At 42.4% G+C, this 14,748-nt stretch overlaps 1 protein-coding gene across 1 annotated transcript in view; it reads right to left on the reverse strand.

The window, feature by feature from the left end:
- The window catches only part of ptprdb (protein tyrosine phosphatase receptor type Db), a 146,636-nt gene extending 144,410 nt beyond the window's left edge, over positions 1–2,226 (reverse strand). Inside the window, exons 1-2 of the mRNA XM_070986640.1 lie at positions 2,094–2,226; positions 1,796–1,908 (exon numbers count right to left, since the gene is read on the reverse strand). The gene's annotated coding sequence lies outside the window, so the exon portion shown is untranslated. The remainder of the gene's footprint in view (positions 1–1,795; positions 1,909–2,093) is intronic.
- Between the last annotated feature and the right edge of the window lie 12,522 nt (positions 2,227–14,748).

Genomic DNA, 14,748 nt, shown 5'->3' on the forward strand with positions numbered 1-14,748 from the left:
GTGAGAGTCCCAGACCGCCACTCATCTGAACTGGAGGGAAATTGAGGAGGGATGACATGCAGTGCTCTCCCCCTGAAATAAACTCCCTTTGATTTGTTGTTAATTTTACCCTTAGCTCCTAACATGGCACAAATTCTCATGATTAAATATCACCCGCCGGTGTAGTGCATCATTTCTTCCCGCGCTCTCACCTCAGCTTTCGGGCCGCTGCAAATAACTGAGCGGAGAGACACGTTCCACTGGACCCTCATCTGCTGTCCAGCAATTTCCTCTCATGCTACCTGTGTTATAATCCGCCTTTATTTGCGTTTAAGTCGGTGGTCTTGTTTGGTCAATCCTCTTAGCCTCCCCTTGTTTGTCTTGCAGTTGCACAGCTTAGCTAAAATAAGCAGTGGCCTTCTTTCATATAAACCTCATCCTGGTGACAAGCATGTCAAAGCCAGAAGAACCTACTGTGTATCAGCGAAGGCCCTGACAGCTAAATATATAAATATATGAGTGAAAAGAAAAACTGCTTACATGGGTTTTCCTCTTCCTCCAATACTTTGAGTTAGCATAATCTCTCTCTTTCTCTCTCTCCCTCTTTCTGTCCCCTTTTTCCTTTTGCTCCCTCATTCCTTCCTTGCATACACACGACTGAGCAGAGCTGACACACACACACACACACACACACACACACACACACACACACACACACACACACACACACACACACACACACACACACAAAACTACTCAGACACACACATTCCTGGGTACATGCTTCACAGTGACAGCCCCATACTGTACATGGACAATAAAACACATCAGCAAACTACTCAAACAACCTCCACAGGCACTTTGTCATGTCCTCTGTGTCTTTTACGGCTTCTCAATCTGCCCTTTATGACACCGCTTATGAGCCTTTAAGCGGCCCTCTGTTGTGCATGGGCTGACAGATCGAGTTGTCATTACATTAAGTAGGGACTCTCTATTAGTGCAAATGGTGGCACATAACCAGATAATCGGCTGTGGACAGCAAGTGTGGCTATGTGGGAGGTGAGATGCTAACGGATGGTGTGTGGGAGAGTAATGTTTTATGTTGGAGGAAGTGTGATATCTCCATTATAGACAAGCTTAATTGATAAACAGGATAATAAAAGCAGCAAATGGCCCCATAGATTTCTGCCTACAGCACAGCCAGCAGTACTGTAGGATGTCACTATATATATGCAGCATAAAGGGGAGTAATGGCACTGACAATAATAGCATATTAAGTAGAGGCTTTAGAACAATATCAGACAATGTCATCATTGTAGAGGAATAAAAGACCAATAAAATCCCTCTCATAAAAGGAGGGAGGACGCGCTGCCCTGAGGGATCCCTCAAATGTTTCTTCTCACACTCCTACTCCTCTCACCTCATCTCTCCCCCACTCCCTCACCCCCCGGCCGCCTCAATTTCACTCTCTCCCCCCCTCCGTGATAGGAATGCCCACTGATAATTCTCACAAATGGCCACGTTTAATTCCCGTGCAAAATAAGCGAGAACTTCGCAGCCATGGGGGAAAAGAAAAAAAAAATGAAAGAGAGGAGCGAAGGAGCTGCGCTGCCACGCTGCCTTTTCCAGCTCCTGGCGCGAGAAAACAATCCACGAAATGCTCCTGGAAGTGCGACCGTTTCAGAGGAGAGGAAAAAGTGCGAGGGACGCGTAGACACGCCCGTTCCGACAACAAACCAGAAGGAGCACTTTCAAGTGACAATGCAAAGGATTCAAATCAAGCAACATTTTCTTTTTTTGGCCAAAGTGTGCTCACCAGAATATCCGGATCAGAGCTCGGTGTACGGAGAATCCCGAGGAGTTTCCCGTCTTTCTTCGCCCCAAGTTGAGGACAGCGATCAGACGCGCTCTCCCACAGTCCCGACTGAACTGCAAAGAGGGAGAAAAGGTAAGACCACATTGAGAGAAAGCACGGCAGCCTATGGAGTCTCTCATCCCGGGCGGCAATCGAGGTCAACCCCCTCCACCAGTCACCCACCCATTCAACCCCCCTCCTCCCCCCAAAAAGTACATCAATAATTACACACGTTTAGCCCACTAATCCGAGTCTGTACCTCTTAAATGAGACGGGATGACCACCAGAGAGTGAAAGAGACGGAAAAAAGGACCGGGCAAGGCAGCGGCTGTCAGATTTGACTTCAAACTGATGCTGACGATGCGCACCGAGATAAGCTCCGGAGGAGAGAGAGAGAGAGAGAGAGAGAGAGAGAGAGAGAGAGAGAGAGAGAGAGAGAGAGAGAGAGAGAGATCAGAGGTGCCGCGGTGAGAGACAGATTCAGTGAATTGAATTAAACAAGCCACCACTTAAAAGTTATTCAAGTAGGTCAAGATATATAGACGCAAACCACCTTTGCGTTACGAGAAAATATACCAGGTGAACTCATCCAAAGTCTTGATAACTATTTTCCAATTCTGCAGAGGCACTCAAAGGCATCTGAGGTGCAGCTTTAGGGTCACAGCGCTGTGATACAGCCACCGTCAACATGCACTGCCCTGAGGCGCGCAGTCACAAGGAAAGACTGTGGGGTCCTGCCACACACACACACACACACACACACACACACACACACACACACACACACACACACACACACACGGAAAGATGATACATTTATTCTACAATCCCTGTTGGAAATATTGTAACCTACTTATTTCCAACACCAGTAAAGATAATTTGTTTTTTGGAAAATAAAAATGGGAGCGAGAGAGAGAGGGTGGTAACTTCAAAATACATCTACCTTCCCTCGTCCTCTTCAAGGTACAGTAGGCTCCCCAAAGATGCTTTCAAAGAGATGACCTGGGACTGTTTGGCGAGCGGTCAGACTTACCTCAGGTGGTGGAGGCGTCTCCAGAGACCTGCAGCACTCGCAGTGTTTATAACCCTCAAATTAATTTGGTGAGAACCACAAACGCAATAGTCCTCCGCTGTTTTGATGAATGTAGCCGACTGCTGCAGATTCTTAAATACTCGAGTGCATTCAAAACTCTTTTTAACCAAAAAGTATGTAAGCATTGTCAGCAAAATCTAAGTATCAAAAGTGAAAGTACTCATTCTGCAGTAAAATGGTCCCTGTCAGTGTTTTATTATTATATATGATGATTTTGGGTTGATGTTACTGCTGCATTAATGTGTTGTATTATGCTGCTGTGGTTGCTAATGTTAACCACTTCACATTCTGTTGGGTAGTTTACAGCAATGCATCATATTCTATAAGACCACCGTGTCTGTAGTGTCCCCCTCCTGTGAGACACTTTTTCGGAGCCATATCTCTAAGTAGTCAACTTTTCATGAGCTCACGAAAACAGCCCTGTTTTCAGCTTTTCCACAATGCATTTTCCAACTAATCCAAGAAGGGTTTAAATAGTTTATTTAGATTAAGGGGAATTTCCTCAACCCATAAGGAACACTTAATCCTTCAGTCTATCAGAAACATTCCAATTCAAAATGGCCAAATTTAGAGATACATGGATTTTCATCAGACAGGAAGGGTATGAAAAAATGTAATCTGAAAAGTAACTCGTAACTAAAACTGCCAGACAAATGTAGTGGAGTAAAAAGTACAACACGTGCCTCCGAGATGTAGTAAAGAGGAAGTATAAAGCTGCATACAATGGGAATACTCATGTAAAGTACCTCAAATTGTACTTAATTAAATTGCATCGCTGCTTTTACAGAGAAGAATACAGTAATGCAATGTTACCTTAGACACAGTGTGAAATGAATGAATGAATGAGCATGTTAGACCTTTACAGCAGCGTTCTGAAGCAGGACTGGACCACCTTGTGTTAAACAGAGACACCCCCCCCCTTATAAAACATCTTACAAATTAAAAAAACATCTACGAAACAAAGCCTTAACCTGGCACTGTTTCACACAACAAATGCCATGTAGTGTTTAGGCCATCATCTACCAATTAAATTGATTACGAGACAAGATGCGTCGACATCTGGGAAGCTTACCACCTCAGCTAGAGATTATCCATAGATGGAAAACCTGCATGTACATTACAGAGACAAGAGATGACAAAAGAGGAAAGAAAGCAAACAAACGTGATACTACATCCACTGTCAAACGCAGTATATGGTTGTATCAATATTACAAATTCCACAAACAAAGCTTTCATGCAGTGATGACAAGCCTTTAGCTCCTGGACTTGTACCTCTATCTGCATGTATATGTCACGTCAAACATGCTGGACATTGCCATAAAAAGTTATGACACCATGGAAAGCAGAATCTAAAATGCTTTTCATTGTCACTCCTCCTCCAAATCACACAGGTGACAGCCTTCTGTCATCCTCACACAGCCAAGGGCAGGATGCAGAGCACAAATAGACCTCCATACACCGGTCAGACATTACAGCATCATTACAGGACTGCTACAATGTTAGCAGGAGTTGAAAGCTGTGAAAAAATGTGTAGGTGTAATGTTTCATTTTCAAAGGGATTCTTTTTTTGGTGCATGGCAACTGTGCCAACTGCTGTAGTATTTTATTTGACTAGAATTATCTTCTATTTCACTTTTGCATCACGCTTTTATACACATATATGAATCTTCTGCAGATCCTGCAGGCAGAAGAGTTTGTGCCTCCAAAATCCCCTGTTTTAATAAGTGCAATCTTGACTGCTTGGTGACTGCTGCGGCGCTCAAGGTGAGAGTGACAGACCCGTGGACTCTCTCCCGCACGAGGAGACAAAGAGACGGAGTGAGAGGAAAGAGAGAGAAGAGGAAGGGCAGGAGAGAGAGGGAGGACAGCAGATGGACAGAGTGAGCAGAAAAAGGGCAGAGTTCATGGCGAGATGCGTGTCTGTCTCATGCTACCTTAACTGTCCACAGAGAGAATGACAGAGGAAAAAGGAGGAGGAGGAGGAGAATAATTCCAAGTGCTGAATCTTTTCTTTTCATATCTCATTCCTGAGTCACCACTTCATCTGTCCACCTACCCTTAGCTCTACTTTCCCGTCTCTCTTTCTCTCTCTCTCTCTCTCTCTTTCTCCATCCTCTCTATCTCTTTACCCCTCTGTCATCCATCCCTCCTTCCCTGCTCACTCTCTCTCTCTCCCTCTCTCTCTCTCTCTCTCTCTCTCTCTCTTTTTACCGCTTCCTTTCGAGGAGCATCTCTTGTTTGTTCATGCACCCAAATGTCTGCAACATCCTGCTCTCTATTTACAGCGCATGTGGGATGAAATGTGTGTGTGTTTTTGTGTGCGTGCGTCAGCTCTGTACTTGTGTAACTTGTGTGTGTCCGTATGCACATGCATGTAGGTTCACTGGCGTGTTTTTTTTTGTGTTAGGTCCAACATCGTGGGATGCTGACCCGTGCTTGCGCCGCATGGGACACAGCTCTTTGATTTTTTATTTTTTTTTGGTAGACAAATGTTCTTTTAACAGTGTTATAAGATTTTTCCTACAATCATTGAGTCAGCTGGTCAGTCAGATAATTGGTTAATCAATCAGATCGTTTTCATTTCTCCTTGTGAAGGGCTGACAGAGGAAGTCATACAGAAGGGCAGAAGTGCATATTATAAAACCTTCACTCTCTGGATTTAAAGTTTCAGGCTTGTGAAAAGCTACGTTGGCTTCACAGCGGTTTATTTAAGACACTCTGGGACTCAACACTTCAGTAGATTTAGGTCTAAACCTGGATTTCAAGGTGATGAACCTTATTGCTATGCACCTGCTGTTATATCTGTATCCATCTGTCCATCTGTATTCGCTTCTGTGATTCACCCAAATAATAAGATGAAATTCTTTGCCTAGTGTTTCTTACGCAGGCTCCCCAAGGCCAGTTTCCATGTGCTTTGCTGTTTGTATAAAACAGCTGCAGACCTTGGAGATTGGCAGGATGTATTTTTAAAAATGGACAAAGCAGAGTTTTCACTTTTTATGGCATTTTTTGCTATTTTGTACATTCAGAGCACCTCGTAACACCATTTTCGTTTTCTGCTCAGGAGTCTTTTATAGTGGGATCTCCGATAAAGTAGCACGGATGGAGTCACTGGTCGGTCAGAGTATCAATGTGCTATACAATAACAGTGAATAAGACTCATTGGAAAACTATTAAAACTATATAGAGGCAAACTGCTCATCCCTTTGTCTTAATTATCCATCCCCCAGGCTGTCATCATTAAGGCAAGCCAGACACTGGGACATATTTGGCATTATATTTTTAATGCTACAACAACCGGTTCAGCAAAAAACCACCACAGATTATTCACAGCGTGTATCTTGGCTCAGCTCCATATACTGTGACACATTATTATATTTCAGTCCTCCCTTTCTTCCCCTCCTCTTCCTCCTTCATTTCCCCCCTCCTCCTCTCCTCCTTGTCCTCTTCTCTCACCTCCTCCCTCGATTCATCCTCCCTTTTCCCTCTTCAGATGCTTTTCTTGTCCTCTCTGGAATGAAAAGGGATAAAAAAAAAAAATAAGGCACCTTCATATGTGTTCTGACAATTCGCTTACAAGGTATGTATTGCTGCCTGTGTGTGCGTGCTGCATGAGTGTGGCTGACGGTGCATTGTATGTGTGCCAGTTGTTTGTGTGCCGCTCTGTGTGCAGCAGGAAATTCAAAAACTAGGCCATATCGACCACCCAGGGGTTTGAAAGCTCAGGGGGTACCAAAGCAACATGGTTTAAAATAAGGGGAAAAAAAAGCATTTCAAACGCCATAAAGGGGGTAAAAAGACAACACATATGCACACACACACACACACACACACACACACACACACACACACACACACACACACACACACACACACACACACACACACACACACACACACACACACACACACAGGCACCCCCCTCCCATCTGATAAAGCCCTGGCTCACATGGTGTTCAAAGAGTAACATCAAACAGTTAATCATACACATATCTAAATAAATCTCATCCAGCTTGATAAACATCCATGTTTCATTTATACGGTGCTCCTCCAGCTCGAGCTGGTTGCCGGCCATTTTCCTATAGATTAGGGCTTCCCCTGCTGACAGCCCCAGAGCGATGAGCTGCAGACCTTGTCACTATTGATCCAGTTCAGAGCGTAATGGATATGAATGGGATCAGCTCTGATTGGTTTTGAATTTTATCTCAGAGGTGGCGGTTTAACTCACCTCTTTGATCGCATCAGTGGTGGATGGGTTAAAGCGAAAGCTGTGTGTTTCGTGAGGTGTGTGTGTGCTCGGTTTGACAGCGCTTCTATTGATAGGACATGGTTAAACCACTGTGAGGAACAAGAGGACAAGGATTCATTTTCCAACATATATTCCTCTTTCAGACTCATCTTTGAAAGTTTAAATGTTTAAGAAGGCAAAATAAACTCCCATGAGACTATTACTAATACTACTTCTGTGTGCAAGAGGGTGAAGCGTGGGTGGGATTTGAGTGTTTCTCTTTCAAGATGACTGGGACTATCAATAACGCCATTAATATTAGCCCATATCCTCTTCTGCCTCTACAGGTCATCACCTCCCGGCTGTGCCTCCGTTTAGACATTGATTATTGTCATTTCACTGTTGACCTTAGGCTCTGACACAGCAGAAAATAGAAGCCTAATGTAACCTCACACCATAAGGTCAAGTCACCCTGTTGGATTTTTGAGGTTTAAGAAAATATTTATGATACCTTGTTTCAGCTGAGGAAGGGGAGGCAGCAACACACTGAGTCATCTTGAAGATTGTGGCCTCAAAGCGTTTCATGTGAAATACACAGTTAGTTATATAACACTTTTGTTCACCTTAGTTTCCACTACTTATGCTTCTGCAGCTACTGATTCACTGTTATTGAAGGTGCAACCAGTGAAATATGCCTGTACACAAATATTAGTAGAAGATGATGACAGGGCAGCTCTCAGACATCAGGAATGAAAACCAGCGACAGACACACGTGAAAAGCACAATATTTCAGATGACATTGTGTGTAAATAAGTCAAATCCATTTACGCTTTGCTTGTTTAGTGTGTTTGCTGATTACATTTTTCAAATGCTCAGACCTAAATGCTGACAGCATGTCAAAGAAGCATCAGTTTGAATTAACGTTATTGAAAGTAGCACCTCTTCATTGACCTGATTTGTCTCACTTTCCAGCTGCCCACCTTCAGTAATTCGAGGTTAAGACAAATGTTGACTTTTACACTGGCAAGCGCATCCCCACTGACTACAAACAGATCAGAGAAGCTAGAACTAATAGATAAAATTAGCATGACGTGCATTCAAAGTGTCACCCATACATAGTACATAGTTACAAAGACAAGACAGGATAGTGATGAGTGTTTGTAAAGGTTTCAGTTTTAATGTCGAGTGCTGCTTTTGCTTCTGAAATGCTGCACCTGAGTTCACTGCACTTGGTTGCAAAGAAAATGAACAAATAGACCTTTATCACCGAAGAACAATATGACAAATTAAAGCAGGAAAAACACAGATATGAATAATAAAATGACCGATGGAGGAATTCCATTTAGCTGCTTCAGTTTCAGGGTTGTGCATGCTTGCTCACTGTCACGTTGTCATTGCTTACTGGGACACTTGCATAGAACAAAGTCGCCGTTAATGTTATTGTTCCATCTGCGCTTCTGTGTAATAAGTCATGCTGTCTGCTGTGAAAAAGGCCTATCACAGAGCACATGTGCTCTGAAGGTGAAGTCTGGCTCTGGATTGGAGTGCCTAGTGTTTTTCCATGGCTTTCCCAGCAAATACACACAATCAAGGCAGCCTCACAGTTCAAAACGCTTGAAATTTAAGTAAAGCAGCCATTGATTTAACAGAGGAGTGAATGACTTTGAACAGCTGTACTTGCAAACCCCTGCTGGTGTATTAATTATTCTGCAGTGCAATGAAATATTACTGATTGCCACTGCTTGAGAAAGTTACTATGGGAAAAATAATAATCTGTTACTGCTGTCTCTCTCTCCCTAACGAAATTCCATGTATTCCACTCTTTAAGAGGGTGATTGCATTGCTCATTGCTTCTGAAAAATGATATCGATTCTTACCTATCGTTGGGATCTTGTTCAGAATTTACACCACGCTGCCCAGCCCAGTTTCCCTGTATAAATGAATCATACTGGATGATTCTGCAGGATAAGATTTATATCCAATACCAGCGTCCAGTGCTAATGCAATCTGTAGTGTGATGCTTATGTAGTGTGATGAAAGGTGGCGGTGTGTTTGTGGACGGTCGTGTTATACGTTCAGCTTTGTTGGCCGGGGTCTCTGCTCTTTCTGTGGCATCAAATCAAAAATAGCTGCAATAGCCAAAAGCTCGAGCCTCTTTTGTCACCGTGCACTTAACATTTTTTCCTTGCTTCATACAAATACTTTATTACAGTAATTGCAATTTTACTGCTGATAATCAAACCACTAAAACAGCACTGTGTTACAAGGAAGAATAATGTGATGACATGCTGATTTCACATATCATGTGGTCACATATAACTAGTCTTTTTATTTAAACCGCCTTTATATTTAAAGTCATTTTACCTCCCTCGTGTGTGTTTTTTTATGCCCATAGTGACCTGTGGGCTATTCCCACAGTCGAATCTCCACACCTGCCACGTTGTCAAAACAGAGTGTGTGTTTGCAACTTCCCTGAAAGGGTGTACAGATGCAGTTCACCAACCTCTGCCAAATTATAAAAAGGTAACATAAAACCTTCTGCCACTGTGTAAACAGCAACCCCTGGAAGAGAAAATGAATCACTTTTTTCTGCAGAAGAAGAAAAATAGGAAGGGAAAGAGTACAGTATAGGAGAGCGAGCAGATGAGCACATTGGAGCCTGTCTCAGTGGCTTAAGATGTTATGCATTAATTCTCTAAGGGCCTTGGGGTCCCAGTTTCCTGTGTTAATTGATATCCCCATTAAAGAGATAAGTAGACTCGGGGAGGATGAGAGGGCCAGAGAGCAGAGAAGTTACTGCAGGTTGTAGTCAAAAAGAGAGAGGAGAGAAGGAGGAAGATGAGGACGAAGGAAGACCCAGGACAAGAGAGGGCAGGAAAAACAGTGCACCAGTCCAGTCCGCCACTGGGAGATGACCCCGAGTGTTTTAGGGTTTGTCTTTGGGGAGGGGATAGGTGTGCAAGTGTCTCAGTAAATATCGCACTGTGTGCGTGTGTGTGTGTGTGTGTGTGTGTGTGTGTGTGTGAGAGAGAGAGAGAGAGAGAGAGAGAGAGAGATATGGAAAGAGGAGACTACACTGAGAGAAAAGAGAAAGAGAGAGCTCATTGGCTGATGGAGCTGCTCTCACCTAGTTTGGGATGAGTCATAGTTCGCAGAGCCGTTAATTACGCCGACTGCTGAATCAAAACTCGGGGAACGAGAGCAGCTGTCTGCGCATTTACATATCACACAGCCTACATGGAGAGGAAGGGAGGAAGGCATGAAAGATCGAGAGAGAGAGAGGAGAAAGGTAGAGAGAGACAGGGGGAGATAGAAAGGGAATTGATACGAAGAAAAGAAAACTGAGGGGGGACTTGAAAGGATTCAAAGAGAAACTTGGTGCGAAGACATAAGGTAAAGAATCAGGGCAGGGGGAGAAGAAGTTGAAGGGAGCGTGAGGTGCAAAAAAAGAGTGACAGAGCCGAAGTGATTAGAGAAATCGCAGTGACGATCACTTCCTCTGCAGCACCAGTTGTGGGATCCTGCCTTTATTTTTGTACTTGGTTCCTTCCCCAAAACTCATGTTTTTTTGCATAATAAACTCACAGATAGAGTTTTTACACTTTTCAACACTGCAAAAGTTTTTCCTGACCAACCCTCTCTAACTATGAAAGTAAAAAGAAGCTTTTAGCATGTTGCTTTTCAATGACACTAGTCCTTTGTCAATAACAATAACTAAACTGGTTTTATTTATTTCTTTTTTTCTCCATTGCATGCCTAAAACTGATGGCCTTAAGGCCAGCACTGACCAGAATAAGACTTGCTTTGATTTCAAAGTGACAAACAAGGCCAGCCATTAGCATACAGCTGCCAACAGGCTAGCCTGCAGCTGCACTTAAAGCCTTTACTTTCCTTCCAAAAATAAAGTGACAGAACAACGCAAGAAGCACAACACCAAACCAAGCGGTTGCTTTTCATGGGTTTACCATTTGAATACATAGCCAACATTAAAACAAGTGGTTGCTTTATGTGGGATCAGTTAGTCCACTGAAATCAAGTGATTTGAATATTAAAACATGACGCCAATAAGATGTGATTTCTTTTGTTTTCTCTAATAAAACCTGTCGTGCCGCTCAAAAACATCCTTTGGTTTTGAGAGTGCACACATAGAAAGTCATCTGTCATTAATCAATCTGCAAATCTGTGAAAAAGGATTAAATGAGCCGGTTCCTCTGTAATTCCCACACATTACATGCTCGACCATGATAAACCAAATAAAAAGCCCACTGACAATTTCCTTTTCCTTTGTGTTTAAACTAGTTAAAAACACTCTAGAGCGTTAAATCTTTTTGAAGCAGGGAATCTTCCAAAGCGATGTACCACTGATTGATGATGTGTCATTGAGCTTATTGGTATGATTGTAATTCTTCATCCTTGAAATGACTGAGGAGGAAGGCCAGTGTGAAACATACTTTCTAACCGAACACAGAACCGGAAAGCTTCTGAGGAAGGACGAGAAGAAAGCTGAAAAAAAAAAAAAAAGAAACAGGACAATAAAGAAGGTGAAGGATAAGCAAATCACATTTTAGTATTTCACATGTTTTGAAGGAGAGCTGTGAGCCAGTAATGGCGGTTGCAATTTGTGCCTGGAGCAAATTTAATTGAGGTGACTTCCAATTTCAACTCAGATTTAAAATACTTTCTCTTGGAAATCAAGTTTATGATCTGCTCTCATCAAACAGACTAGGTCACTGCTTTTTGGCTGTGGAGTTTACTGGCCGTGAGAGGAAGGCAGATGAGATAGTTGTGTCAATCACAAAGACTTCGTTCATGACAAGCAGGTGGCTGTGGTGGCGGCGGTGGCGGTGGTGGCGGCGGTGGCGGTGGGGTGTGTGTAGGGTCTCTAGTGAACAGTCTCTCTCAGTCTTAGTCATCACAGAAACTGCACTCAGCTGAGTTAGAGAGAAACAAAAGGCAACGACTCAAAGTTAACAGACGCACCGATTTAAAGATATTTCATTCTGCAACATCAGAATGATCTTTATTGGCCAAGTATGTGAACACATATGAATTTTTTCATTGCCCCCAATGTACTTATGCAGGAACAGATGCGCAACTGCTAAGAACAGGGACAACAAAGCAAGTGAATAAAGGTACAGAATAGACAGGGCTGTAATGTACACATCAAGGTGAAAAAATGAGTGTATATATAAATATATATCTATAAAAGGCCCTGATGGCAAACAGCATAAATGAAAAAGAAAAAAAAAAAAAAAAAAAAGATCAGGAGAAATACCAAACACAACATTCACACACTTTTAGTATTAAACCTTAGAAATATGTTTCAATTTTTAAGTCAGTCATGTGGTGACATGTTTTTTTCTTTATCACCTCTATTGAGATACAAAAGGATATTGATTGTGACAGAGCTTTGAGCATGGGGTCTGGGATTTGCATATTCAAATGATCAGTTGTGAAGTCATTGCTGAAAACTGTTAACAAAACAGAAGCACGATTCACAAAGTCCTAAAGCTCACAGATGCTGCCACGCTGTCCTTCAGTGAAAAAAAGCCAAACAGCTCTGAAAGGTGTACAACACAATACCTCCATTTGTGATGTCAAATCAACAGAAAAGAGTACAGAGTGATTTTTCTAATATGCACTGTTTAGAGTACACAGTTCATGAGTAAATGTCAGATCAGCACAAATGTTGACAGGTCTACATTTATGCTACAACATCTAAAGCAAAAAGTGAGCATGTCTTACCCTCCCATACAACAGAGCAGGCTCAAGTAAAAAAAAAAAAAGGCACCTTAAAGTTCATCATTTACATGATTGTATGCAGTACATGTAGAAGAAAAATCAATAACTGAATTGAAAGGTAGATGAGTTTGAATTACAAGTAACACGAAAGAGTCACTTATGCAATATGTCACACCTGTGAGTGCACTTTGACATTACTGCAGCGGGGTTAAAGGACCCCAGTTAAATCAGTGGAGGTCTGCAAAGACAAGATTTTAAGCTGGTGAAACGCAGCTGTCAGACTGAGCAAACCTGCAGGCAGCAATCAGAAGAGTGCAGTCTATTAGCTAAAATTAACATTTTGGGTGATAAATTTGTTTGCTTTCTTTCTGAGACTGACATGAAGATTGTATGTCCAACTAATCCACAAACTGTCTGCTTGTCTATGGATTACACAAACAAGATAAAACGTGTTCATTTGTTTGAGCTTTAGATGTGCTGGTAGGTGAACTTCTGACAGAGCCAGGCTGCCTGTTTCCCCTCGCTTGGGGAAGACAGGCTGATCGCCTCCTGGCTCAAGCTGCTAACTCACGCATAGAGGTGTCATTGATTTTCTCATTTCACTCTTGGAAAGAAAGCGAGTAAGCATATTTCCCAAACTGTTCCATCATGTGATTCTACTTTCTACTTAAGCAGTAACTATTACGATGATCAAAGTTATCACTTTGATGTTTTAAGTATTGAGCATCATGTTGCTGATGTTTATCCTGTATCTTTGAAACAATATTTTCCAGCTCTGTGAATGTAGAGGAGGGGTGGGATGAATCCTCAAACCAAAGACATGTACGTGGTAAAGCAAAAGAGTTCAGCACTGTCCTCTTCTGAATGACCAAGCGAAATGATTGAAATGATGTGGGGTAGACAGGTGAGATCTTCACTGTTCATCCCATTGCTCATCCTTTCTCCTGGTCCAAGAGCACGAAGGGTCTCAACGCAACAAAAGAGCTGCACCAGAAACCAGATGAAAGACATGCTAAAACACAAATAGTAAATGGCCGGATATGGTATCCATATAAGGGTTATACAACACACAGCCAAGAAAGTACAGTTCCAGCTAGCCTGTGTGCCAACAGCTTGTACTTCAAGAATGTCACAGGATGTGTGACTGCCAAATAGCACTCCAAACAGACAGTGCTCATGAACAGAGGGCACCCTGACAACAGGAATCCAAACGAAAATCTGACAGTGTACCAGAGGTTGGTCACATTTGCAACATTGGAAACTGTAGTGTTTTTTGCAATTAACAATATCACATTTGCTTTACAGATGGCAACCTCACAAATGGCCTGGTTAAGACAAAAGATTTCTGCAGCTTTGTCTCCGGGTCCTGCCAATATTAACCACATGACACACATGTTGGCAGGGAGACCAAGAACGATATTGATTATGAATGGAGCCTGGCCATCTGCACAGTGGATCAGATGAGATTCAACAACCAGTAGTCCGTGATTTCCATCCATCTTGCCTTCTAGCTGCCCTGTAAAAAGATTAAGCATACTTGCAGAATATCTTTTATTTTCAGACAAGGAGGAACAGGAGTTTTGAAAAATCAATTCCTTCAGTGACTAACAAAACAAATATAATCAGATGCCTTCAATCTCTGGTAAGCAAGCATGCTACATTTAAGCAATAAGACATGTCCATTGAATTGCAGTGAACCAGTGCAAATTCTGGAGGGTATAGCACAGTTGAATATCTTAAAAGTCGACATTACATTTAAGAAAAGCTTTATTTTGAAATGCAGATTTATGGTTTGTGTTGGCTAATTTATGGTGGTTACCTTATAGCCACTGGCTGGGTATCAAAAGGTAA

The sequence above is a fragment of the Chaetodon trifascialis genome, chromosome 2 (assembly GCF_039877785.1).
Source record: "Chaetodon trifascialis isolate fChaTrf1 chromosome 2, fChaTrf1.hap1, whole genome shotgun sequence".
NCBI classification, from domain to species: Eukaryota; Metazoa; Chordata; class Actinopteri; order Chaetodontiformes; family Chaetodontidae; genus Chaetodon; species Chaetodon trifascialis.